The 26,038-nt window shown below is 42.8% G+C and overlaps 1 protein-coding gene and 1 long non-coding RNA gene across 2 annotated transcripts in view; both read right to left on the minus strand.

Annotated features, from left to right (window-relative positions):
• Window positions 1-7,299, minus strand: part of Fcamr (Fc receptor, IgA, IgM, high affinity) — a 33,904-nt gene extending 26,605 nt beyond the window's left edge. Inside the window, exon 1 of the mRNA XM_005375409.2 lies at window positions 7,098-7,299. The gene's annotated coding sequence lies outside the window, so the exon portion shown is untranslated. The remainder of the gene's footprint in view (window positions 1-7,097) is intronic.
• A 7,607-nt stretch (window positions 7,300-14,906) lies between these two features.
• Window positions 14,907-20,273, minus strand: LOC106146470. The gene is made up of 2 exons (XR_001230917.1): window positions 19,681-20,273; window positions 14,907-15,296 (listed from the first exon to the last, which is right to left on the minus strand). It is a non-coding gene; the product is annotated as an uncharacterized LOC106146470 (long non-coding RNA).
• Between the last annotated feature and the right edge of the window lie 5,765 nt (window positions 20,274-26,038).

Here is a 26,038-nt window from a genome sequence, read left to right on the forward strand (position 1 = left end):
GGGGGGGGGGGGGGGGGGAAGAATAAAACAGAAACTTTATTGAAATTGATACAAATTGATACCTTGAGGAAGCAGTTTGTCTTCATAACCCAGGAATCTCACTATTTAGGACCTAATCCTAGGAATAATTTAAAAGAAGGCACAAATCATAAGCGTCTTTTATAGTCTTGCCCATATTGCTTTGTGATCATGAGTTTGCACATCTAACTCTCCCGTCAGACAATGGGACATTATGTTTTGCTTTTTTCTCTTCTGAATTCCTGAGGATAGTCCAGAGCCTGGCATAATTGTAGGTGGCAGATCAATGTTGTGGGAAAACTATTTTATTATATTAAAAATAATACATTTATTATATTAAAAATTAAAAATAAGGCTGTAATTCTTCAACAAGAGGAGAATGATTAAAATACAGCAGTCATTTGATGAGGACAAATCACTTAAAAGAGTAATCATTAAGTGTTATTGGATAGGGAACTATCTTACATGATTGTAGCAAGGATGGCTCAGACTGCATCACGAATTGTGCCAAACTTGTAACTTTTTAAAATCTTCTGTAAGCGAACCTTTTCAAGCCCCTTTTGTGCTCGGTGTCATGTGTCTGGTGGGCCCTGTGGTGTTGATTCTGGGTGACAGTAGGAGATTCTCTGTTCTGTCACCATCCCCTCTGCCCCTATTTCTTGCTTTCCCCTGAGATCCTCTCCTCTCTCTGGCCCCCACCAGGACTGCATCAGCTTCTATCTTTTCTATTCCTCGGTCCAAGAAGGACTGGAGTTGTCTTCTGTTCTGGAATACAAAACTTCTCCAGGGCAGCCCTTCTTGTCTACATTCAGTTTGCATCATAAAGCTACTCCGGGCTTAGGGGAAATTCTAGATTGCCTTAGGTCTGCACATCTGAGCGGGGCCTACAGCATGGTGCCAAATGGACTGAACTCTGTGACACCTCCCACCCGCTAGGCTTCTTTCAGGAACGTGGCCCAGTGTCACCCTCAGGCCCTGGGGGTCCAGGTGGGGTGGCTTGCCCCACTACATGTGTCTCCTTCTTTCTGGTTTCCTGGACTTCTGTCCCAGGTCAGCAAGCTTTATTAAGTCTTTGGCATGAGGAAAAATTGACTTGGACTGCTATTTACTTTCAAATGCTTTTGTCTTTAGCCTAGACCTCAACGTTTGAAATTCAGAGCCCACTCTTTCAGAATTTTATTATTTGATTCTGCTGCAACAACCATCTCCAGAGATAGTCTAGGGAGAACTAAGGTGTAAAACACAACAGCACAAACCAAAACAGAAATGTAAACTCATTCATTAATGCATCAAAATGTTAGTCTACTATAAAACCCTAAAACTTATTACTGTTATCTATGGGTAAGAATAAAAACAGAACGGGGTGAATATGGAGCTAATTGATGTTAGTGAAGAGATTGTGGGTAATTTTTTCCTTCATGTTAGTTCTATGTAGATACCAGCTGTGTAGTTTGTGAGACAAACTTAATCTGTTTCACCTCCAGTGATAGAGAGGCTTCCCAGCCTCAGACTACAAAGTTGGTCTCCCACCAACCCTTGATACTGCTACTGAGAACGGATCCGTCTGCTTGCCGGGGTTGGTCAAGAGACAAGGCAGTGGAGAGAAAGAATTTTGTTCCCCTGAGCTGGCTGATCAGAAGATGGCAGGATTTTCTGTCCCAAGGGATCATCTTCTCAGGAAGCTGAGGGTTGGTACAGGAGAGGGCATTTGGACCGGTGGGCACCTTCTCCGACGTGGTGGCCAAATGATGCATATTGGATCCTAACATGGTTTCAAGAAACTTTTCCGCTCTACAGATTTGACGAACAGAGATCATTATCTCCCCAGGCTTTCTGGCTTTCTGCTGTGAGGTTGCCCACATGTACTCTTTGATACCTGATTCGATGCACAGGATAGGGGGTGGCTGACCCGAGGCTCCCTTGCTGATCGCCGAACTCACAGTAATGAAAGTGGACTTCACCTGATTACTGTGGAAGACCAGGGTCGGGCAAGGTGAGGTGGGAAGTCTGCACAAGAGCCCATCTTGATACTCAACTTCAATGTGGCTTTTTCCAGCCAAGACGTCCTGTTTCCCTACTCACCGCCTGCTCCTGCCAGCTTTTCCTACGCCTTTATCAGCCAGCGGCTCTCAAACTTTAACTGCATCAGCATCTCCCAGAAGGCTTGTTCAAATGCAGCTTGCTGAGCCCCACTCCAGCGTCTCCCACTCAGAAGGTCTGGGGTGGAGCCAGAGAATGTGTATTTCCAACAGTTCCCAGACGATGCGATTGCCGCTGGCCCAGGGACCACATTCTAAAACCTTAGCTGTGCCTCCATTTCCCCCTCCGCCCTCCTACTTTCTCAAGCACATAATGAAGTCTAATATGCATGGTTGGCATGAGACACACCTTGACCGGGTTTCTGGCTGGAATGAATCTGTTCATTCATGTAACTCACTCCACCTACTTCTCAACAAACTCCCAGACTAGGTACTCTGTACCCTCTCTACCTTGCATACAACCCAGTCGGTACTATGTTATTTGAACATTGATTCGTGGGGGCATATGATTGTAATTGTATCATACATTTTTTCTGACCAACCTTTTTAAGGCTCAAGCAGAATGTCCTCTTCTTTTTTTCTATTTTTAAAATTTTTGTTAGTGCATATTTTCAGGACATAATATTTATAGTTCTCGAGAGGAATTGGTGCTTGTAGGTAACACATCCTAATGCCTTTTCTTGTCCCCTTGCCCTCTCCTCCCTTCCCTCTCCATCTCCTGCTCTTCTTCCCCTTTGAGAAAACCCTCCCTCTTCCTGTTATCTATCTTTTATTTTGGTCTTTATTTATGATTTGGGTTTCTCATGTGAGAGAAGCCATGCGATACTTAAGCTTGTGTGGCTGATTTATTCCACTTAACATGATGGTCTCTAGTGTCCCCTTCTCAGTGGGTATAGAACTACAATCTTCTGCTTGGAGTCCACAGGGGACAGGCATACTGTCTATTAACAGCACACTGGCTACAGGACCAGACCTGGCCAGCTGCTCACCCTACCCTTTCAGGTGTTTGGCATGGAATTTCCTCTCCCTGAGCCCCTGCTTGGCAATGTCTCTGCTTTGCTTTTATGGGGAGAGTGTTCCCCAGTGTTACTCCCATCAAAACCAGTGCCCCAGACAGCTGTGCAGAAATGGAAACAAACTGCCACAAAAAATAGATTTTATTATAAAATAATAACATTTTACAGTTATTTATACAAAAATGTTTATGAGATGTGCTGCACAGCTGTCAACCCAGGGTGTCACAGTTCTCTGGAGTGACAGCTACTGTTCTCTGGTCCCATGTATTCTTCTGGCGCCTTTGTCCTGTATCCATGGGAGCCCATTGTGAATAATTTATTAACCCAAAGAGGCTTAACAGGTAAATTTATCCAGCCTTTGGATTTCTAAAAATATCTTTATAAGTAAAACAATTAACAAGTTTGATCTAATGGACATGTACTTAATATTGTAGTTAACTAAAAGAAGGCACTCTTTAAAAAAAGTACAGAAAAATATTTCGAGAACTGACCACTGTTATAGAACTCACTTATATAAATCAACCTTTGCCAAAGTTAATGAATCACCATCAAACAGACCGTGTTACGTAATCATAAGAAGATGTTAAAATACAACAACAAAAACACATCTATCTTTAGAAAGCTTCGTGTTTGGAAATGTTAAGTGACCTCTGATATCTCAAAATCTAAGACAAAAATAGTATGAATTATAACAGTAAATATGCTAAGTTCCAAAACCAATGTGGAAATCTGAAGGAAATTTATAAATTCAAATTACTTGTATTTAAAAGAGGAGAAAAACTGAAGATTAATTAATTAATTAAATTGGAATAAAATGTGAATAAAGATGTTAGAAAAAACCCAAATGAGGGACAAGACTGAAAACATAAGACAAGAAGAATACTTTGAAAATAAAAAAGAAATACAAAATACAGAGATTAAAGCTTCAACAAGATCACCCAAGCAAGAAAAACAAAGGTGCCCACAAACAACCTCAGGAATGAAAAGAGGGCTAATTCCAAGGTCAGGAAGAATAAAGGAATGCTATAAGTAACTTTATGCCTGTAAAGTTATATTCATAGGTGAAATTAAACTCTCAGGAAAAAAAAAACTGATAATGATCACTGTTACTTTAAATAGAAAGCTGGAATGATTTTATCATTACTAAAGAAACTGAATCAAAGAAAATATTGGGCTCAAACAATCACACACATGAGTTCTACCGGGTGTTCAAAAGACAGAGATAAGTTATCCACTTATAGAAGACAGTGAGAGGGACAATATTCCCAAACTCACTGTAGGCAAACCTAGATCCCCAAGTTATAGACAGATTAAAAAAAGAAAAATTAATCATCTGTCTTATTCATGAATATGATGAAAAACTTAGGTAAAATATTCCAAATGTAGTATAGCCATGTTTAAAAGAATAATACATGTCTCTATTCCAGGAAGTTATATCAGAGAACATGTTCATATGATTTATTGCATTAAGAGATTTAAAGAGATAATCATCTCAATAGGGCTAGAAAAAGCATTTGAAGCCATTCAATATTTATATATTGTCAATAAAACTAACCTCTTAGAAATTATCCCTAGAGGGCGCTGGGGATTTAGCTCAGCGGCACAGCACCTGCCTGGCAAGTGCGAGGTTGTGAGTTCCATTCCTGGTAGCAGGAAAACAAACCAACAAACAAAAAAACGAAAAAAGAAATTATCCCTAGAAAGTAATTCCCTCACCCAATCAAGGAGATCCATGAGCAACAAGAAAAAATGACAGTGTTAATATTATGGCTTCTTAAAAGTCAGGAGCAAAATAAAGATCTCAGCGGAGCATTTAGGTAGCTCCTCAAGACAGAAGAGGACCAGGAAGAAGGACAAAGAGAAGGAGTAGAAGGTATCTAAGAATTAAAAAGGGGGAAATAAAACTCTATTTGCCAATAAGATGAATCTCACATGGGAAACTCTAAATAACATACGAGTTTGTTACTATAATTAGTAAGAAAATTTAGCAAAGTGTCCATGGACAAAATCAATATGCAGATATTTGTTTTAATTTTATACCAGGAATAAACAGAAGAATATCATTTTAAAGTTTCTAATTATAAAGAAAATATCTAAGAATGACTGTAACAAGATGTATATAAGACCTCCATGTAGAAAATGATACAACTTTTGAAATTTATTAGAGAAGACTGAATAATAGAAAAATATAATGTATTTGGAGAAAAGAAAGATCAGTTTCCTGATTATATCCACTTTCTCCATTTTAGTGTATAGAATTAAAGAAGTTTCCATTGAAAGCATTGTATTATTTTCTGTGGGATGTGAGAAGCTTACTCTAAAGTCTGTTTGGAGGAGGAAAGGGGCCAGAATGTCTAAAACCCTCCCAAAGAAAAGTCAGATTATTGGTGGTGGCAGGACAAAGGTTCCCTCTGATATTAGCATGTATTATGAAGCTCCAGTAAGTGAGGTTGTGTCACACTAGAGGAAGGTAGGCACATTGATCTCTGGGACATGGTAAGCGCCTAGCAACAACCTCACAGACAGAAGGAAGCTTAAAGGTTGAGACAGATGACACTGATGGTTATTCATTTCGTGGGGAAAAATCAAGTCCCTAATCCTCACCATATGCGAAAATACATTCCAGTCCTCTTCCTTACAGCGATGACCGGGTTAGAAGGCACCATCTATAAGCTGAGAAATGGACCCTCACCAGACACCAACTCTGCCAGCATCTGGATCTTGGACTACTCAGACTCCAGAACTGTGAGAAACAGCTTTCTGTTATTCATAAGCTAAAAAAGAAAAATCTAGGTGGGATAACAATTTGAGTATAAAAGACAAACATTTTAAACATTGAGAAGAAAATAAGGATAACTTCATGACATCAAGTCAAAGAAGTGTTTTTAAGTAAGACATAATTTACAAACTAAAGGAAAAGGTGTATATATTTGAATACATCAATACATTATCTACATTTGAATTCACTGACACTGCTTGTCAAAGTGTATCGTGAGGAGAAATGGAAGAAAAGCCGCAAACTGAAGACGGCTCAGCCTGAGTGGCCCCGGAAACCCCTGATCTACTTCTGTAGAAGTAGATGTGTCTGCATATTTACTATCATAAAAAACAGTATACTTACTGTTATAATTCATACTATTTTTGTCTTAGATTTTGAGATATCAAAGGTTGCTTAACATTTCCAAATATGAAGCTTTCTAAAGACAGGTGTGTTTTTGTTGCTGTATTTTAACATCTTCTTATGATTACATAACACGGTCTGTTTGATGGTGATTCATTAACTTTGGCAAAGGTTGATTTATACAAGTGAGTTCTATAACAGTGGTCTTTATAGCTGACAAAGGATTTGAATATGGAATCTTGGGAAGATACAAATGAGTAAGAAAAATAAAAAGAATTAAGATGTGTTATGTGCATGCTCCAACCCCCCATGACGAATGTAGCTGTTGTGTACTGCAAACATGTACTAATAAAAATAAAAAGTAAAAAAACAAAAATTATTTTAAATCTGCAAATCAAAACAAACAAAAGCAACAGGAAGACAGGCAAAAGACACCTCACTTTTCCCTGGACAGGAACCAAAATGATCCAGAAACATGTGAAAAGGTGCTCGGTATGATGAGAAATCAGAATAATGCCAGTATGGAAGCCACAATGAAGCCAGGCAAGGTGGTGCATGCTTGAAACCCCAGCACTCTGGGAGGCTGAGGCAGAAGGGTTGGAAGTTTAAGGCCAGTCTGGGCAATTTAGCAAATTAGGAAGACCTGTCTCAAAATGCAAATAAAATAGGCTGAGAGTGTAGCTCAATGTGAAGGCCCTGGGTTCAACCCTTGTACCGAAAAAAGACCTACGTGATAAGAGAATATAACATAATCATCAGATTAGCCAAGATTTAAACAAATATGCTAATGCTTTTAGTTGTAGATGATGTGAAACGGTATTAACAACAAGGACAGAAATGGTTATTAGAAAGAGACTTTAGAAAACAACTCAGCATTAGTAAATAAAGGTGAAAGGTACGTACCTTAAGGGCAGCAGTTGAGCATATATCTTAGGGCAAACACACGTTACTTCATTCCTGTGGATTCAGCATAGTGCTTGGCACAGGGCAAATTCAAGGTGTGCTCTTTGGAGCTTTCTGGATTTAAAAAACGTTTTGCAAACCATAGTCGGTTGAATCTGCAGATGTGGAACCTGTACAGGTAGAGGGCCGACCGTACTTTGAAAAAAACTGATCATCTACACCAGTTGCCCTCTAGATGAAAGTCACAGAAGCGTTGTGTATAACAGCAAAACCTGGAACTGACTCAAATGTGCATCAGCTGTAGAATGTTCAAACAGTGTGGTACGGACACAAAGTGGACCAATGACAGTCATGCACATCACCACGAAAGCATCTGAAAACACCACCGGAGCCTCCTGTGTTGTGGGTGGAAGGTCAAATGTGTGCCCGTTGTGGCAAACTATCCCACAGGCCCACAAAAACATTACAAGTAGAGTTACCAGATGGCTCAGCAGTTCCACTCCTAGTTTTTCTCTAAGAAGTCAAAACATATATCTCTGTAAGAAATTATAGGTCAGTGTGCAAAGAGGTGGTATTCCTAATAGCTCAAAAATGGAAACATTGCAAATGTCTGTCAGCTGAAGGACAGAGAAACGAATATAGTATGTCCATACAATGCAATATTATTCAGTCATAAAGTTGAATGAAGCACTGATGCGGTATGAACCAATATGGATGGACCTCAAAAACATGCTAGAGGAAAGAAGCCAGACACGAAAGAACTATATATTGTATGATTCTATTTATACATAATGTATGCAGGAGGCAAGTCTATAGACACATCTCCTTCTATAGAAGTAGATCAGTGGTTCCTGAGGCCACCCAGGCTGAGCCAGGATTGGCGAGTGACTGAATGAAGAGTGTATCAGCGCAGCTGTGTGGACGATAAAAATGTTCTGGAATTAAATGCTGGTGAAGGTTACACAACTTTGTGACTGTATGAAAAGCCACTGGGTTGTATGCTTCTCAAGAGTGAATTTTATGTTATTTGAATCTTAATGAAAGATTTTAATGAAACTGTTATTTAAAAAGAAGCAGGATGTTCATGAAAAATATCACAGAATATGTGAAATATTTCATTTATATAAAGATCAATTGTAGGAAAAATCTACATGCGTCACTTAGGAAGAACTACATATATGCATGAGTGTAAACGAAAGGGAGGGAAGAATTAACACAAGCTTTGGCACCATGGTTATCTCAGCAGGATTGCGAGATGGAAGCAGGGAGGGCCACAGAACTGCACAGAGATGTTAAAGGAACTGTGACACTGTGCTCTTTTTCTTTGGCTTGGTAGTGGCATGTGGGTGTTCACAGTATTGTATTAACAGTATATATTACTCTTTAAAGTGAGTTTAAACTCTATGTATATGCAGAGTCTATCTCTCTAGACATTTGTATTCACTTCTTCATGTAATACATTTCTTAATTGCTTTTTTTATTTTTTATCTTTTTGAGACAGTGTCTCACTATGCAGTTCAGGGTGGCTTTGAGCTCACTTTGTACCCCAGGCTGGTCTCGAACTTGCAAAGTTCCTCCTGCCTCAGCTTCCTGAGTGCTGGGATTACAGGCATGTGCTACCACACCCAGCTACATTTCCTAATTTCTTTTTTTTTTTTTTTTCATTTCCTAATTTCTAAAGATACATTTCTTTTTATTTTTAGCTCCTGTTCTCTGCTTCATTGCTTGTCATCCTCCCCGATCAACCTCATTTTTTCTGAGTAACTGATGTCTCTCAGCTGCCCTTAACCTTTCTATTTATCTCTTCCTTGCTTGGAGTTGCTGTACCTTGATCCTTTATTAAAATTTAGAGGGCTCTTTAAAGAAGAGGAGAAAATACGTGTAACAAATCTGTCATTTTCATTAAAAGTTGTAGTAGTTTTAAAATAAAAATAATCAGAAAAGGAACTAATGTTTATTGAACACTAATAAGGGTAAGGTATCATTCTAAGAGCTTTGCATATTTTGTCAATCTTCACAACGGTGAAGCAAGAGATCTTATCTTTTCCTATTTTCTAGATGAGGAAACTGAGAGACAGAGATGGTGAATAACTTGCCTGAGATCTCAGAGATGAAAGGGGCAGAAGCACAGACAGTTTGTCTGAATTGAGGGGCTATGTCTCCGGGCATCCTGTGATGTGAGCATGCGTAGGCCATCCCACTTGAAGTTTCCCTAAGCAATGGTGCTCTGTCAAAGAATGTAAATTCTGTATCAAATTGAAGAGTAAAGATCCACTCAGAATGGAAAATTAAAAAGCAGCCCATGTTGGTGTCTGAAGGTTTGTTGAGGGGAACAATTAATGATTGAAAGTTTTTTTTAAATATTTTGACCAATTTTGCATGCTTGTATCTGGTAATCTGAGCAACTTATATGATGACAACAATTTGCAGTATAACGTCCATTGGTGAATTCCTACAATCCTGCCTAGTGACACTATGTATGGTCTCTAATGTTCTTTTAAATTATTATTTTCTTATTTCCTTTAATATTTGATCAATCGCCTATTCTTACATCTGGTAATCTGAGCAACTTCATTGAAGATAACAATATGTAATATAACAACCATTGTTAATCTCTATCATTTGGTTTGAAACCATGTCATTTTTAATGTCCTTGCTTTGTGTTGTTTGTATTTTGCTATTGTTCTTTTTTTTTTGTACTATTTTCTTTAAAATAAAAAAGAAGCAGCCCTGCCATACTGAAGTGGGATGGAGAGCCTCAGATAAACCCAGCTACAAAGTTAACAGGAAGTGTTGCTTCTTCTAAAGTTAGGCAGCAGCTGTGAAGTGTTATGCGGCCTCTGTGAGCACCCCTGCTTTCTAACTATGATGCTTGCAGACCCACTCTGCTCAACAGTCCTATTCCTGAGGGTAGCCAATTGCTCGACTGGCTTTGCTCATGACAGCGTCCAATCCTAGTTAATTCCTACCCATTCTAATTCTGCTTGAGAAATGGCTACCAATTCAGCCCTGAGCCCCAGACTCTCCTCCAAATCCTGTAGCAGAAACCCAAACCCCACAAGAGATGTTTCTCCTCCTTGCCCTGTTGAGCACTCTGCCGTCCCTCTGGAGTCCTCTCCTGCTGCACTGAATCAGTGAGTCTGGCTTGTTCAGCCTAGTGGTCTTGGTTAATTGGGCTTTAATGTAGGTCTGTGTGTTCTTACAGATTTGTTTCTTTGGCTTAAACACACACTCTTTCGTATAGGAAACACCTCAGTGAAAACCCTGGGAGGGAGGAGACCTTGGAGAAAGAGGAGAGTTTGGGACTTGTATGGCACATATAGTTACTTAATACGTTTTCCTCTTATGGGCCTTAGTATATTTCTTTTGCCTGCTCTCAGCGTGTTAGATCCTTCCAGGAATCTTCCTAACTTTAGGCTTTGGTTTCAATTCTGCTCAGGGAGTTGCGCTGCCATTTCTGAGCTGATAATGATCTCCATTAGTTCCACCCATTTCCCCTGGAAATGTCTCATATTTTAGTCACAGGGAGCTTTGGGACCAGTGTGTCTCAGACAAGAGAGAGGTGGTATAGCCCTTGGAGCAGGGAAACATCTCTAATCCAGGGTAACAGAACTGTGAGAGGAGCTGAACCTCTGTCCCAGTCTCCATGACATAGGAGTTGGGGGCAGGAAGGCAAACTGGGCTGGGGACATCACCCTGTTAGCTGTAGTACTTGCTCATGACAGCATCCAATGTACTCCAGTTCAAGGTTGTTCCTAATAGGAACTAATACTCAGACTCAGCATCCATGTACTCCAGTTCAAGGTTGTTCAGTGCTTTGGTAATCAGGTAAGAGTCACTCCAGACACAAATTACTATTATTGTCACCAGTACTGTTACTAATACTCTTCTCAGTTGGTCTTTCTATCCTGTGAGGCACACAACAGGAGAGATCGTTTCTCCTTTTCATGGTTGGGGAAAGCCCAGAGAGATTTTATGGCTTGTCCACAGTGGGGATAGAGTAGCAGGTTGAAATTAAAGGCCCTTGACCCCAGCAAAGGATCACTCCAGTGTTTCATATCAGCAGAGAAGAATACTGAGCAGTGAGTGTTGGAGGATCTGTCTGATCTGGGGTGTTCAAACTGGCTCCATGGGTAAAGCTAGAGGAGATGGACATTGGCTCCCATTTCCACAGTGTAACCCAGAACCTACCTCCCAGCCCTGCCTCCAGAAGCCACCCAGCCCCAGCAGGAGGAGGGAGCAATGCCCTGGGCTCCGGTTGTATAAGTACAGGCTGGGCTGCGGTCAGTGGTCCAGGCAGAAGAGGCAGAGGAAGGCTGCGCCTCTGCCCCAGCCCTCCTGAGTGAGCGTGGGCACAGGAATGCAGAGAAGCCACTCTGAGCCAGGCAGGGTGGGTCTCTGCTTTGAAGCCAGCACAGGACAAGCTCAAACAAGTCTGCAGCTTAGCCTGTACTTCAGAGTAGGGTGGAGGTTGCATTTCCCCAGCCCAAGTCTGGCTGTCCCATTAGAAGGAAGAGAGTGGATAAGACAATGGGTTAGACAGGTATGCACCCAGAGGAGAGCTGCTCAGGAGTGGAGGCTACTTGTTGCTATTTATTTAATATCTATCCCATACTCTGATGGACTGCATGCCCCCTAAGCATATTGTAGTTCTACTCACTATAATAGCTTTGGTATTGTGTGTGAGGAAATTACATTCAATTTAATTCATACTTACTAAGGACCTAATACTCAGACTCAGCAAAGGCTTGCAAGGCACCTCTATGGCCCACAAGGGCACATCTTTATTTAAACTCTTAACTAATTCATTTAGTTTACACAGACTTCATGCTAGAGCTTGGCCTTCCAGGACTGAAGTTATCACATTGAGATACAAGGGTTAGATGAGTTCATATGTGTTGGAAAGTACAGGACTGGCACATAGCAAGTACTCATTGGTGGGCAGACCAGTGGGGGGCCAGAGACAAAGGGTCTTTCCCCACCCAGGACTGGACAGATGTACTCACAGAACAATATCCTACACTCGTGTTTGTCATCCACCTTTTCTCTCTGTTTATCATTCCAATTAATTGTCATTGTCCTTCATTTATTAAGGCCTCACCCTCTTTAAATTTTTGGGTTGAGAAATCCTTAGTCCAATCCTCTGAATCCTTCCTTTTATATTTCTCCTTTGCTGAATAGCCATAAAGGAAGTCAGATAAATCCATTGTGCTGTTTTGGCAAAAAGTGAATTACCTCCAGACAAATACAGAGATCGATTAAAATGCTTCTTTCACATTTTCCCTAGCCCATTGCCCTTCTCCATGGAATTCACCATCTGTAGCACACTTGTGTTCTAAATTGTAGATGTCGCTCAGCAAATTCAGTTGTTTAGAAAATGAAAACAAATGCTTACCAGTTTTCTCTGCTGGTTAACTTGAAAATGTGGTGCATTTTACATGCTGTGGAGGAGGAAGCAGACACTATGCATTGGCCAACACAATGGCTCATGAGCTTACTTTTCACAGAAAATACATCAGTAGGGCTAGGTATTCTCATTTATTTGTGCCAAAGCCTCCCAAGAAAAATAAAGACATGCTTGCTGTGGACTACCACACCTTTGGCTGACTGTCCCTTGCCTGTGCATAGCTGCTCAACCCTGAACACACTGGAAGGCTGTAGGTCCCTCTGGAGGGAGAAAAGGTCCTAGATAGAGAGCCAGGCCCATGACTCAGGGAAACTGTGAAGGAGGTAGAAAGATTGAGCTCCCACAGTTGAAGGAGAGCTAGATAGAGCAGCATCCACAGAAAGGCCCAGAGGAAGATAAAAAAGGACATTGCCCTGGGCCCAGAGAGGAGGATTTTTTCACGTTATTAAACATCAAATTTACCCTAAGGAACATTCTAAACACCCTTGATTCCTTCCCATCATTTTAGCCCAATTGTATATGGTTACTTTTTTGCGATATTCTCTGCTCCCTAAAGGGGAGGATTGGAAGGAAATGGGAAAAAAGGTGGGTTCTCCCTAGGGCAGCCAGGTGTTTGAACAATGGCTTATGAGTAAAGCCACTCTTCATTCCTCTGTGGTAGGAATTCACTCAATATGCAGAAGGGCGTATAACCCAATATGCACTTCCTAAACTAGTAGAAGCCAGATACTATGCTAGAAGCTGAGGGTAGGGGGAAGAGAATGGTGAGCCCAGTTCCCCCAGTGGTCTATGGCAAAGTTATAGAGCAAAAGCTAGGATTCCTGCCAGTCAAGTTGAGGCAGGAGATTAGGGTGTGGCAAACTGGCTCAGGAAGTGGGCATGACCTATCCATCAGAGTTCTAGGACACCTGAGAAGAGCACTGCTCAAAGTCCTGCATTTGGAACCAATCAGAGAGTCTATCTTCAGTTCTCAAGAAAGCTTGAGCATGTTTTTGATTGGATGACCTAGAACTGTCATCAGCCAGAGAAGAAGGAGATATAAAAGATGGCTGCCACTGAGCTCTTGGCCGCTGTGTTTTGTCCTGTACAGTCGTCCATTTTCACTTGTACAGGGTACTTCTTTTCCTACTTTTAACTGGCTCTAGAGAGTATTGGTCTTTTCTTACCTTTCATAAATGTAAAACCTCAGTACCTTTGTGCTTACTTGACCGGGTCTTTGTTCAAGAAAGAACCTGGAAATCACCTCTACAAGAAGGCTCCCCAAAAGCTGTTAACATAGTTTGATGAAACCAGCCAAGATCAATTAAATCCTTTTGGGCACTGTTTTGTTTCTTTCTCTAAAATCTATGGCTGAGAAGGTTTTTTCCTTCCCTTTTTCTTTTCTCTAGCAAAGGTGCAATCCCCTTCTCTCTTAGGACAGGCTTTCATCCTTCAGAGGGTTGGAATCTTTTTGGTTATTGGGAGAGGCAGGGAACAAGAGAGCGATAAAAATAATCAGAAAACTTTCTCATGGTGCCAGGCACAGTTTCCTAGTGTGCCCCACCATGTGGGACAGGGGAGGGGAAGCACATGGCCCTGCATCTTTCCCAGCCAGTAAGAGGCCCACAGGCCTGTCTCAAGTTTCTCTGTCCTTTTCTTCCTTCTCTTTTCCATTTTCCAGTCACTCATTGTGGGTACCAGTCAGTAAAGAGCTGCCAGAGAGCCTGTTATGAACCCAGTTGCAGAACAGATTGTCCGGGTTCCATGTGTGTGGCCTAGAATTTAGTATACTTTAGTATACTCTTCATGTTTCTGTTCTCTGCAGCTCATTGCTCAACTATCTCACTCTTTTAGGAAAAACAGCTATTAGTGACTTGGTCTCCTTGAGTAGCTGCCTGCTCCATGTTACTCCCATCTGATTAATGAAGACAAGCAAACTGGGTGGTCCCTTGACCTCTTCTTTGTAACCCCTGGCCAGTAAATCAGTCACCTTTATTCAAGTGAGTCAGGAACTCCACCAGAGCCTAGCACCTTAGAGGAACTCAGTATTCCTTAGCCCCTTCATCATGCTCCTCTGGCAGCTTTAAGCTCTACTGGACATACACAAAACGATGCCTTTCACTTCACTCCAACTCATCCCGCCCCTGAGGGAGGTCCTAGAAGCAGAGGAGACTATTCGAGTCCAGCTTCCTTTTTTAGTTGCAGATATTCAACAATGCAAAGAATGGTTAGGCTGGCTTTCAGGGGATCCTCATATGTTTGCAGATGGGCTTTAAACTTTTACACCTGATTTTCACCTAGCATGGTGAATGCCCAATTCACTCTGGTCACTTGCTGTACCCCAGATGGAAAAAAAAAAAAAGAATCCTAGGAGATGTTAAAAGCTATGCAGATGAACAATATACTTTAAAAGGGAAGGAAACTGCCCCAGAGAGGTTTTATTTCTCCAACAGAAGCAATCTGGGATTTAATAGTACTGATGGGCTGAAAATGATGTCTGATCCTATAGCTGCTTCTATCATGGGAAGGAAAGGTACATCAGCAATCTGTTAATTATGCTAAGGTAAGAGGGATCATACAGGCAAAGAGGCAAATCCAGCCCTCTTCCATAGCTGATTAGTTAAAACTTTTCATAAAGTATATAAAACTAGATGCATCTTCCAAGAAGGGACAGGAACTGATGGGACATCATTTCATCTGTTAATCAGCTATTAACAGATATTTGGCACAAGTTACAAAAACTTCAGATGGATCCCAGAGCCCCTCTGACCCAATGGCTGGACATGGCTTCTTCTGTGTTCAACAATCAGGATCTAGATGAGGACAAAAGGAGGAGGACCAGAGTTACAGGTGTCACATTTGGCAATTCTTCTAAGGGAAAATCCAAGACAACCCAGGGAAAATTTCCATTTTAAATGCAAGAAGACAACACTGGGCACCTCACTGTACCAAGCTACCGCCCAAACCCCACTCTGCAGAACTGATGGTCCCCATGCCCAGAGAGGGCATAGGACAGCCAAAACCCCATCTCCCACAGCGATGAAGACTGAGAGGGCCCAGTGCAACCTGTACCATCCCTAGTCATCTCCTACAAGGAACCCTGGGTGACCCTGAATGTCATGGGTGAGCCAGTCCATTCACAGTTAGATACAGGGGAAACTCATTCTGTTTTAACTTCCTTCTCTGGAAAGCCCTTCTCTAGATATATAACCATTATTAGAGTTGAGAGATTCTCTAGTCAGAGAATCTTGACTCTTGCTTTGATATGTCACTTTGAAGGTCAGATGTTCAACCATGAGTTCTGATTGTCCCACTGTGTCCTACTGTCTTACTAGGAAGGGATTTACAAGAAAAACTGAGGGAAGTCTCAAATTTTGGCAGAGGCCAAAGCAGATTTTAGCTGTTGGGACTATACCAGGCCATGCTTTTAGACACCCCTGAGGTTACCATAAACACTTGCACTACTCTTAATCCTGTCTTTTTGATGCCTACAGGGTCAGAGGTTAGCCACTCTTGTGAACAGGTGATTTCCCAGACCTATGCAAGCAGAGAGGACATCAGTGACCTGCCCCTCCAAGACCCTGAGAGGATGTGTTTCACTGATGGAAGTAGCTTTGTCCAGAAATGACATCAAAAGCAAGGTTATATAGTTGTCACTTTACAACAGGTCATTCAGACCAAACCCCTTCCTCCAGGGACCTCTACTCAAAAAGCAGGGCTTGTAGCTCTTGACTGATGTTAGGAAAAGGCAAAAAGCTAAATATCTATATAAACTCCAAATATGCCTTTCTAGTGCTACTTACCCATGCAACTATCTGAAAAGAAAGGGGTTCATTCACTAATAGACAGTCATCTATAAAGCACAAGAGAGAAATTTTATAACTCTTAGAGGCATCTATCTTCCCAAGCAAGTTGCTGTCATTCATTACAAGGTACATCAAAGAGACATGTCTCTTTGGGAACTCAAAACAACTCTCTGGGAAATCAAAGGGCTGATAGAAGTGCAGCCTTAGAGCCCCTGAAGACCCTAGCCTTATTCCTAGTTCCCAAAGAACCACTAAAACCAGTCTATACCCCACAGTAAGACAGATTAGCCTTAGGACAAGGGAGAATTAAAGGGGGATTTTAGGGGACCCTTAGAAAACAAACTGCTCCTTCCTCAGGGGACACAGTGGAAGGCTATAAAATCTTTTATGATTCTTTCCATATGGGTAGAGGTGCTACATTGGAAATGGTCAAATTTTTACAGGACAAGAATTAGTGGTAACCACATAATGGGTCTACACCTACAACAACCTTGGCAAGCCCAGCCAACGCCTTTATCGGGGACCCCTGCAGTGAGTCCCCATTGTCCTGCCAGGTGTTACAGTGCACGGTGAAAAGAAAGAGCAAGAGACAAAATGGCAGTGCAGTGGGGAACTGGGTTGACCAGTTGTTTATGGCGAGCAAAAGGCCATGAGGCAGCCAGAACAACACTGACTGATTGAGGAAAATGGTGAAGGGGTTATCAGAAGACACAGAGGGTAGTGGGTAGTTTCATGTCGCAAGGGTCTTTACGCTGATGATGATGGTGGGGAGAGATGGCAGAGCCTGTGGGAAGCATGGGGGCACCAGAGTGGCACCCACCTGTGGCAAGACTTCTTAGGGCCCCCCTTGTCCACTCCACCCCTCAGGCACTCAGTGTCCTGCACCCTGCCTTCCTCAACCAGGGACAGAAGAACAAGAATCCTTCCTCCTTGTTAGCTTCCACTGCCTTCTCCTGTCCCAGGGCCCACCGTCTTTCTCTCAGCTCCATGCACCAGCTTGGCTGAGGTCCTATGCTGTGCGTGGCGCAGCCAGAGCAAGGGCAGCAGTGGTGCTGACGCCCAAGGGATGGAGAAGGGGCACATCTCTGTTCTTATGCACCTTCATTTTCATGGCATGAGCCGCACAGGACTGAGAATTTCCCACTGAGGCCTGTGCCTGTCCTTGTTCTCCACAGCTGTCCCTACCTGACTTCAGCCCTGACTCTTCCTCTTTGTTCTTTTCCCTAAAATCCAAATTGCCCAAACAATAGCAGCCAGTCCAACTCTTCCTGGCAAAGCTTCCGCGTAGCATCTCTCCTTTGTCAAGTTAGAGGAGAAAAAAGTTCGTGCTGATGGCACGGGAGTGGATTTTCTCCCACAGTGGACTCTGCTCACCTTTGGGGTGTGGCATCACTGTAGGGACCCTCCCTTGTGATAAGATGGTTCAATACAAGAGGTGGTGTTCTGTCTATCTCAAGAAATATATTGTGGGGGGTTGAGCATGAGCAGAGAGGAAGGGAAGACCATCCTAAACTTTTGGAGGGAGAGATTCCACAACCCTCAGAGAGGATGGTCCTTTTTTTATTTTTTGTTTTTCTGATGGGAATCAAATCCAGGAGTGCTCTACCACAGAGCTACATCCTCTTTTTTATTTTGGCACAAGGTCTCACTAAATTGTCCAGGGTGACCTCAAATTTGTGATCCTTTTTCCTCAGCCTCCTAGGTAGCTAAGATTACAGGAATGTGTGTGTGGGGGGAGGCACGCACATGTGTGTGTGTGTGTGTGTGTATGTGTGTGTGTGTCTCCACAACCAAGTGATTTTGAATTACCTCCAGGGCTGTAAGGGACGCTGGGAGAGTCCATACTTAGTGTGGGGCCCCTGGAGGCCACATGTTCACCTCACCTTAGCTCTACCTCTTTCAGAGCCAAGGACAAAATTGCTGGGTGTGGAGAGGGGCTTATCACAGGGCATTCGCAGAAGCCCGATAAGAGGTCAGGATCCACATGGCACCCCTAGTCTACAGCCACCTTCTGGCAGCACGGGGTCCCATCCTCACCACAGTGTCCTGCCCTTGCTTCGCCTGAAGGGAAACCAAGTTTATCTGCAAAGAAAGAGGCCTCTTGTCCCCTAAGCTAAGCCTCAGCCCATTGTCCCCTCTCTACCAGGATCCTTGCCAAGGTGACAGCTGCCCAGAATCTCGGCTTCACTTGGTGGCCTCTGAATGCAATAGCGCAGGGCGAAGAGAGGGGACAGCTCTGGATGAGAGAAACCCTGGGACAGGCCCTTGTGACGCATTTACTGAGAGCTTCCTGTCTCAGGGTGAGGGGTTTTTATACCTTCTCATCCCCCACATCAGAACCTTTCTGAGGGCAGAATCTGTGACTCCCCCATGACCTGGGAGTGTCCTCTTTCCACTCACAGCCTGAGTACAACACACCCTGTTCTTTAAATGTTTGCTAAACACTTGATTGTGGCCACACCTCTCCCAAGGGTAGTGCTTGAAAGTGGAAGAGATTCTAGGTCAGCAAAGAAAGGCACAGGAGAGGAGAAGATGGAGTAAGAGGAACTCCTAACTCACCTTTCTGTGTTACAGAGAACCCCTTTTATGCATTCGTTAAACATATTTAATGAGCACTTGCTATATGACAAGAATTCTGCAAGATGGAAAAAGCCCTTGCTCTCACACACTACCTTTTGGTAAAGGGAAAGAGAAAGCAAATAAAATAAGCAAAGCAATCAAATAGAGAAGATTAGATAGTGGTGAGTGCTATGCAGACAAGCAAAATGAAACAAAGTTAAAACTTCAGTTCCTCCACCACATTGAGCATCCAGGTGCTTGACAGCTGCCCATGGCGAGTGCATGCTGACCTGGGCCGAACAGATGCACAATTGTTATCATCGCAGAAAGTCCGTTGGACAGGCTTGCTCTCCAAATTGTGGGGTTAGAAAGGTTTTTCATTTTTTTGTTTGGTTTGTTGATTCTAATTTTTTAACGTGAGAGATACTAGACACAGGAGGGACTGTGGAGAAATTGGAGGAGCAGATTTCTCCACAGACTTCTCTTTCTTTGCCTCCTTAGATGCCAGTGTCTCTAGAGACTCACCCAGGACGCCGGCTCTTCTCCCACTCACCCCCGCCCCTTGACAACCTCGTCCTTGCTCGTGGTCAGCTATTACCCACATGTAGTGACTCCAGTTTCTGTGTCTCTCCCTCTGGAGTTGTAACCTTAGTCTTTCTTCCCTGGGAATCTCACAGCCACCTGAAACTCAGTTATGTCCCAGACTGAATTCTGTCTGCCTGTCCAGGCATGGGTGTCATTTTGAACTCCTCTTTGTCCTTCACTCCTTATATTCTATCAGCCTCCAGCCGCTAGTGAGCTTCGTGAACATGTCTAGAATTGTTACACTCACCGCATTTTCATGGGACTGATTGGGACACTGTAGATCAGCCAACAGAATCCTCAGACCTGGCCCCTTCCTCCCAGATGGCTTTGCAAGGGGGAAGGCTCCCTTCAAGCTGGAGGTAGCTTGTGACAGTTCTTTCTGCAATGAGACTTAAGAGAAGGTGTCAGAAAGTTTCTGGGAAAGATTTTGTTTTCCGATTAAAAAGGGGGGCAGAATACAACTTCCATTCTTTATTGCCATTCTTCATTCTTAAATATCAACAGCAAGATTGGAGCCACCATCTTGTATATGGGGGACCTGGCCAAGATCGCCAACTGCTTGTATGAGGGGTATGGAGAAAGGATGAAATAAGAGACAGAGACAAATTTAGTAACACATGAAGGGGTGCTGGGAGGTCAGTGCCAGCCACACTGACTGGGTGTACACGGTGAGAGGAGGGGCTAGAGGAAGAGTCAAGGTGGCGGAAGCCTCAGAGGTCCATGACTCAGCAGTGATGGATAATCCTGGGATGATTCAACAGGGTGGAGATGACCCCATGTTAAGAAGGATCTTTCGCTGGAGTGTTTTTTCTTCTTAATGGTCTTAATTTAGTCTTAGTGGGTGGGAGAGGAAGGCCCATCACGAAAGAGTTCATGAGAAATTTTAAAAGGGTGATACCAATAATCCCAAGCCCCGATTTATCCCTTAGGGAAGTATGCAAAATTGGCCATTGTGAGTCTGTGGTCCCCAGCACTTGTAGTTACTGAGGGAAAAGCAGAGAAAATCCCAGAGCCTCCAGTCCAGACCAAGGTCAGGGGCCACCTCACCTCAGACTTCTTGTGGAAGAAAAAGAAACTTCCTTGTATTTAAGCTATAGTGTATTCTGTTCCTTGCAGCCAAATGCATCCTTGGCTGGTAAAATTTCTGACCTGGTTTCCCTTCTTCTTCGTGTTGGCCAGAGCCTTTGTAAAATGCAATTTGATACTAGCATTTTCCTACTTTAAAGCCACCATTGGTTCTCCACTGCCTGCAGAATAACATAGCACACGAGTCCTCCACAGTCTCCCACTGCCTGCTTCTCTGGCTTCCTTCTTTGGTACAGTACATTAAAGACAGTTCTCCAGACATACTGTGCTCTTCCACATTTTCTTGGCTTGAACTGTTTCCTCTGTGTGCAACAGCTTTTCTCCCAGGCTTTTCCCATCTTCTCTTACAACACCACTCTATGGCTCTGTATCCTTACTGTCTTTACTATAACTGCACGTCATTGTCTCTTTCACTGGGCTATGAGCTCTGCCATGATCTGGATCTGTCTTATTCATCTGTGCTTTTCCTTTTTTTTTTCTTTTTTGTCAGAGACGGGGTGTTGCTATGCAGTTCAGGCTAGCCTTGAGCTCACTTTGTAGCCCAAGCTGACCTCAAACTCGCAATGATCCTCCTGCCTCAGCCTCCTGAGTGCTGGGATTACAGGTGTGCGCCACCATCCCTGACCCCATCTGTGCTTTTCCATACTGGGTAGACAGCTACAAGTCAGAGAACAGTAATGAATGAATGAATGAATGAATGAATGAATGAATGAATGAATGAGTGAATAAAGAATGCACCAAACCAGAGGCCTGGATTCTTGCCTTTAGTTTATTCTTACAGCCCCATAAACTGTTGGAAACTTACAGCCCCATAAACTGTTGGACACTTATTTGTCTCATATATAAAGCAGGTGATTCTACCTTTGCTTAGGTCTCAGGCTGTTTGAAGTGTCTGCTAAGTTATTTGTATGTTGCTACAGCACTGGCCTTGGTGACAGCCAACCCAAGTTTAAGTTCATGAATCTACTTATTACTAACTTATGAACTTGAGCAACTTAGGGGAATTCTGTCAGCCTGTGTGTGTGTGTGTGTGTGTGTGTGTGTGTGAGAGAGAGAGAGAGAGAGAGAGAGAGAGAGAGAGAGAGCTGAGGATTAAATGAGATACTGGATGTGATAATGCTTAGCTCAGCTCATAACAGGGGCTCAGTAAAGGTGAGTTGAAGTGGAAGTGAGGAGAGGGTTCAGGCTTTGTGGGTCCTGTCTGGGATGCCCAGCTCCTGAAGAACAGCTGGGTTCTCAATGCAGCAAAACCAATGCCTTCCACCTTTCACTGTGCAGATGCTTATTGTCATGCCAGCAGCTTCATGCAGAGCTGCTCCGGGTTTCTATCTGTGCTGAAGAAGAAGTAGAGTTACTAACACATGCACCCTGAAAAGACCTATAGACATGGATCTCATGTAAGTCTCAAAACCACTCTGTGATACCAACTCCCTGTGGTAAATGTAACCATTAGGTACTGCAAACATGTACTGATAAAATGAAATTAAAATCTCTGAGAACAGGGAAAGGTGTCTGAGATGTCAAGAGGCTTGCTCCAGGCACACAACTGTCACAGGGAGGAAGAACCAAGTGTGACAACCTGCTGTGCTGTAACCTTTGGCGTTTCCCCTCTTGAAGAGCTGGGAAATAGGACCCGAAGGTTGAGTTCCTTTGGAGTGAGGAAGTTTGCTCATGGTGAAGCCATGCTACCAAGAGCAAGGGGAGGGGAAGGCGTAGAAGTAATTTCCTTGGGGACTCACTCAAAATGAATCCCTAGCAGGAAGGTGAGCAGGAAACTGAAGAGTCTGGGTTTTCCCAAAAATAAGACCTACCCAAAAAGTAAGAGCTGGTCATTAGCATGGTGATAGTCAGTGTCATGCAGCTTACACCTCACCTGCTATTCTCTCGCTCCATGGTTGCTGTGTAGTGGCAGGTAAGGCAAAGTGATTGGGGCTGGCATTTTTGATCTTTAGTTTTCAAAGATGATTATTTTCCAGTTAGGTCTTATTTTGGGGGAAATATAGTAGAAGTCTTACTCTTCTAAAACTAGCCCCAAGCCTCATGCAGCTGACAGCCCTGTCTCTCAGATGAGCCCCAGAAAAGGAACTGTGCCTAGAGGTGGGGTAGGTTTCCTGCCTGGGTGTAATTAAGGCCCCCACCCAGAAGGTTCTCTCCTGCTCATACGTCTGCCAGGTCCTGCCCTGCTAACCTGTTGGGTCTCAAATTCCTACCAGGCAGCCACCCACCAGCCATGCTCAACACCAGGGATGATGTGTGCAGACACTATTCACAATGCATAGCAGATGCTGATATGACAGACAGCCAGAGGAGAGCCTCATAGCAGTGGTCTCTTAAGAAGCCTTTCCTAGTTAGACATCTGCACAGCCAGGACAACGTTGGCCTCATTGAGATGATCGAGAAAGCACAGTTTTAAGGAGTTCTGTAACAGCCAGAGATTCGGGCCTGATTCCACTCGTTAGCTGTGTGACTTGTGGAGAGTCTGTTAATCTCTTTATGCTTTCGTTCCCCCTTTTAAAAATGGCAGTAATGCTAGGGTTTTCTGAGGATTAAACAGGACATGTGATGTGTTAGGCAGCTTTCCACTACTCTAACAAACACCTGTCATAATCAACTTATAAAGAGAAAAGGGTGTTCTGTTGAGTTTTGGAGGTACTGGTCCACAATTGGAGAGACCATTACTTTTAGGGTCTGATGGGGGCATCAGGTGGTGATCACAAGGAGTGTGTGGTAGAGCAAAGTTACCCACATCATGGCCAGGGAGTAAAGGAGAGCAAGGAGGGGGCTGAGATCCCACAGTCCCTTCCAGGGCAGCCTTCAAAGACCTAAAGATCTCCCCGGGCCTCACTTCTTCAAGTATCCATAACGCGCCATAGAGCCACCCTGAGGACTGTGCCTTAGCATGTGGGCCTTCAGAGGGCATTTAAGATTCACACGGTACCACATAGGGAAAACGCATAGCCCTGTGTCTTGTGTACGTGAACTGCAGGAAATGCTACCTCTCATTACAATTTTTATGATGGGCACCTACATCTGATTGCAGATTCTGTCCTTGTGAACTAAACTGTTGTGAACTAAACTGTCTCCAGGCGCTAAAGAAAGGTCCTGAAGAGTTGGGATGAACAGGTTATTCCATCTCTGCTTAGGAGTTTCCCTGGCTCCATCCCAGAGCCTGGGTAGAAATAAGGCCTAAGTATTTGCTTAATAAACCTAGTGAACAAGCAGACTATAGGACTAGCTAATTACGAGTAGGTCCCAATGTAAATTGGGCATATTCCAAAAAATTGAAAAGGTATACCTGAGACATGGTGAATCAGAGGTGTTTGAATCCTTGAGTTTGAGCTCAAGGAATGGTGGCCCTTGGTGGCCCCCTAGTCAATCATTTGTTCAGTGAGTGTTCATTGAGTGCTTCCTGTACGTTGCATGCTGTATCATGCGCATGGTCTACAATGACACATGGTCTCCAATCCTGTGAAGCTTAGGTTTTGGAGGAGGAGGCACTAATGAAATAATTATGAGGAAAGTTGCTTGAGGAAGAGCTGAATTCCACGGACTGGAGGGCCCTTACAGCTCAAAAAGGTAGGGATGGACCAGGACTGTCTATTATGCGGTTTGAAGAATCTGAAATTCATATTTTTAAGAGTTTGGACTGCATCTTAAGGCAGTATAGACATAAGGTCATGTCTGCTTCAGCTTCTATTTTGAAGGAAAAAGTTTACCTAACTTCTAATTTTGTAATAATTTTCAACTTTAAAAAAGTAATGCAAGCAATACAGGGTTCCCATAATCTTTAGCCAGCTTTCCCACACGTGAACAGTCTTGCATGACACACTGCTGTGGATATCACACTGGAGTGGTGTTTTCTGGAATGAGATCCAAGCTGGGACACTGCTTGGCGTTTACTCGTCCTGTTTCAGTTGTCTCCTCCGGTGAGTGACTATTCCTCAGGGCTTTTTCTGTCTACAGTGCTTTTGAAGCACACCGGCCATTGTTTTGTAGGATATCTCTCAGTTTGTGGTTGTCTGATGTTTCCTTGTGCTGAAGGTCAGGCCGTGCATTTTTGGCAAGAACACCATAGAAGTGACTTCGTGTCCTTCTTACTCACTGTAATGAAAGGTTAGGATGCTGATAAGTGCCATAATTGGTGGTGTTAATTTTAGTAATGATCCCTTGGCTAAACTTGTGTCTGACCAATTTTTTATTGCAAAGACATTATTTTCCTCTTTGTAATGAATGTTCTTTTAGAAAAATACTTTGAGACTATGTCAATATCTCACTTTATTTTCCATTAATTTTAGTATTCCATTAATTAATTTTATTAATTTTAGTATTCCATTAATTTTAGTATTCATTAATAACATTGCTCCAAAAACTATTACTATGGTGTTTGTCAAATTGTGATTCTTTTACCTTTGTCATTTATTTCACTTTTACTTACTGAAATTGTACTGAGGATCAACTAACTCTTCTCCCTGACTTAGTTGTCAGGTTATTTATTTGAATCAGCATGGAATTTTGATTATTTATTTTTGTTCTAAGGAGTATAACCCAGAACTGTCATTTATTTTGTTGCTCACTTTCTTTGAGAGGCTGAGAGACCTTTGTGTTTGTTTTATGTCTTTTTGACATGCTGCTGTCATATTGTGAATATTTCTTTTCCTTTTGGTACTACAAGATATTTCAGAACCATTTTATCCTTTTTTCTCCTCTGGTCACGAAGTCCTCCAATGACTTCAAGTGTCACGTTGTAGAAAATGGTAATTAAAAACCAAGGTTTAATTGGAGATTGGTCCGCCCTCTGAAGCGGAGGTCCCAGAGCCCAGACCCATCCTACCAGTTAGTCCAACAGGAATGAGGGGGCCCGGGGCATACTCTGTCTTCTCCATCTGGCCAGACTGTCATCTCCATGGAGGAACCCCGGGTAATCATGACTATGGAGGAACAAGAAAACAGCCTGTTGTTTGACACAGGTGCAAGTCTCTCTGTCCTTCTTTTCAATCCTGGCCTTTCTTCCAGCCGTCACACCTGTGACAGGAGTCACTGGTGAGGAGGTAATATGCTATTTTTGACAACCTTTAGGCTGTAACTACTTGTTAGATCTTTCTTGTGTATCTCTGTCTTCCTGAGAAACCACTTTGAAGATACCACCATGTATTATAGCATCCATTGATATTTTCCTACTAATCTATCCATAACTCTGTAATGTTTGTATTGTTCCTATCCTATTTTGTAAATTGAGATATGTTTATTATTATGTGTTTCCTACAACAACCATTGAGAATAGCTAATGATTATTCAATAGGTCACTCATGTATAGCTCTATTTATTTTCTTTAGAAGCCACTTTGAAGATACCAGTGTATAGCACAACAACTATCGATAATCTCCTACCTCTTCTGTCTGTAACTCACTAATATTTGTCTATTTGTGTTCCTGAGAAACTATCTTGTAGATAACAATATGTAAAACAATAACCATTGATAATTTCCTACCACTTTGTCTGTAATTTGGTAAGCCCCCCCC

Source organism: Chinchilla lanigera, unplaced genomic scaffold, assembly GCF_000276665.1.
Source record: "Chinchilla lanigera isolate Chin_1 unplaced genomic scaffold, ChiLan1.0 scaffold00005, whole genome shotgun sequence".
Classification (NCBI taxonomy): domain Eukaryota; kingdom Metazoa; phylum Chordata; class Mammalia; order Rodentia; family Chinchillidae; genus Chinchilla; species Chinchilla lanigera.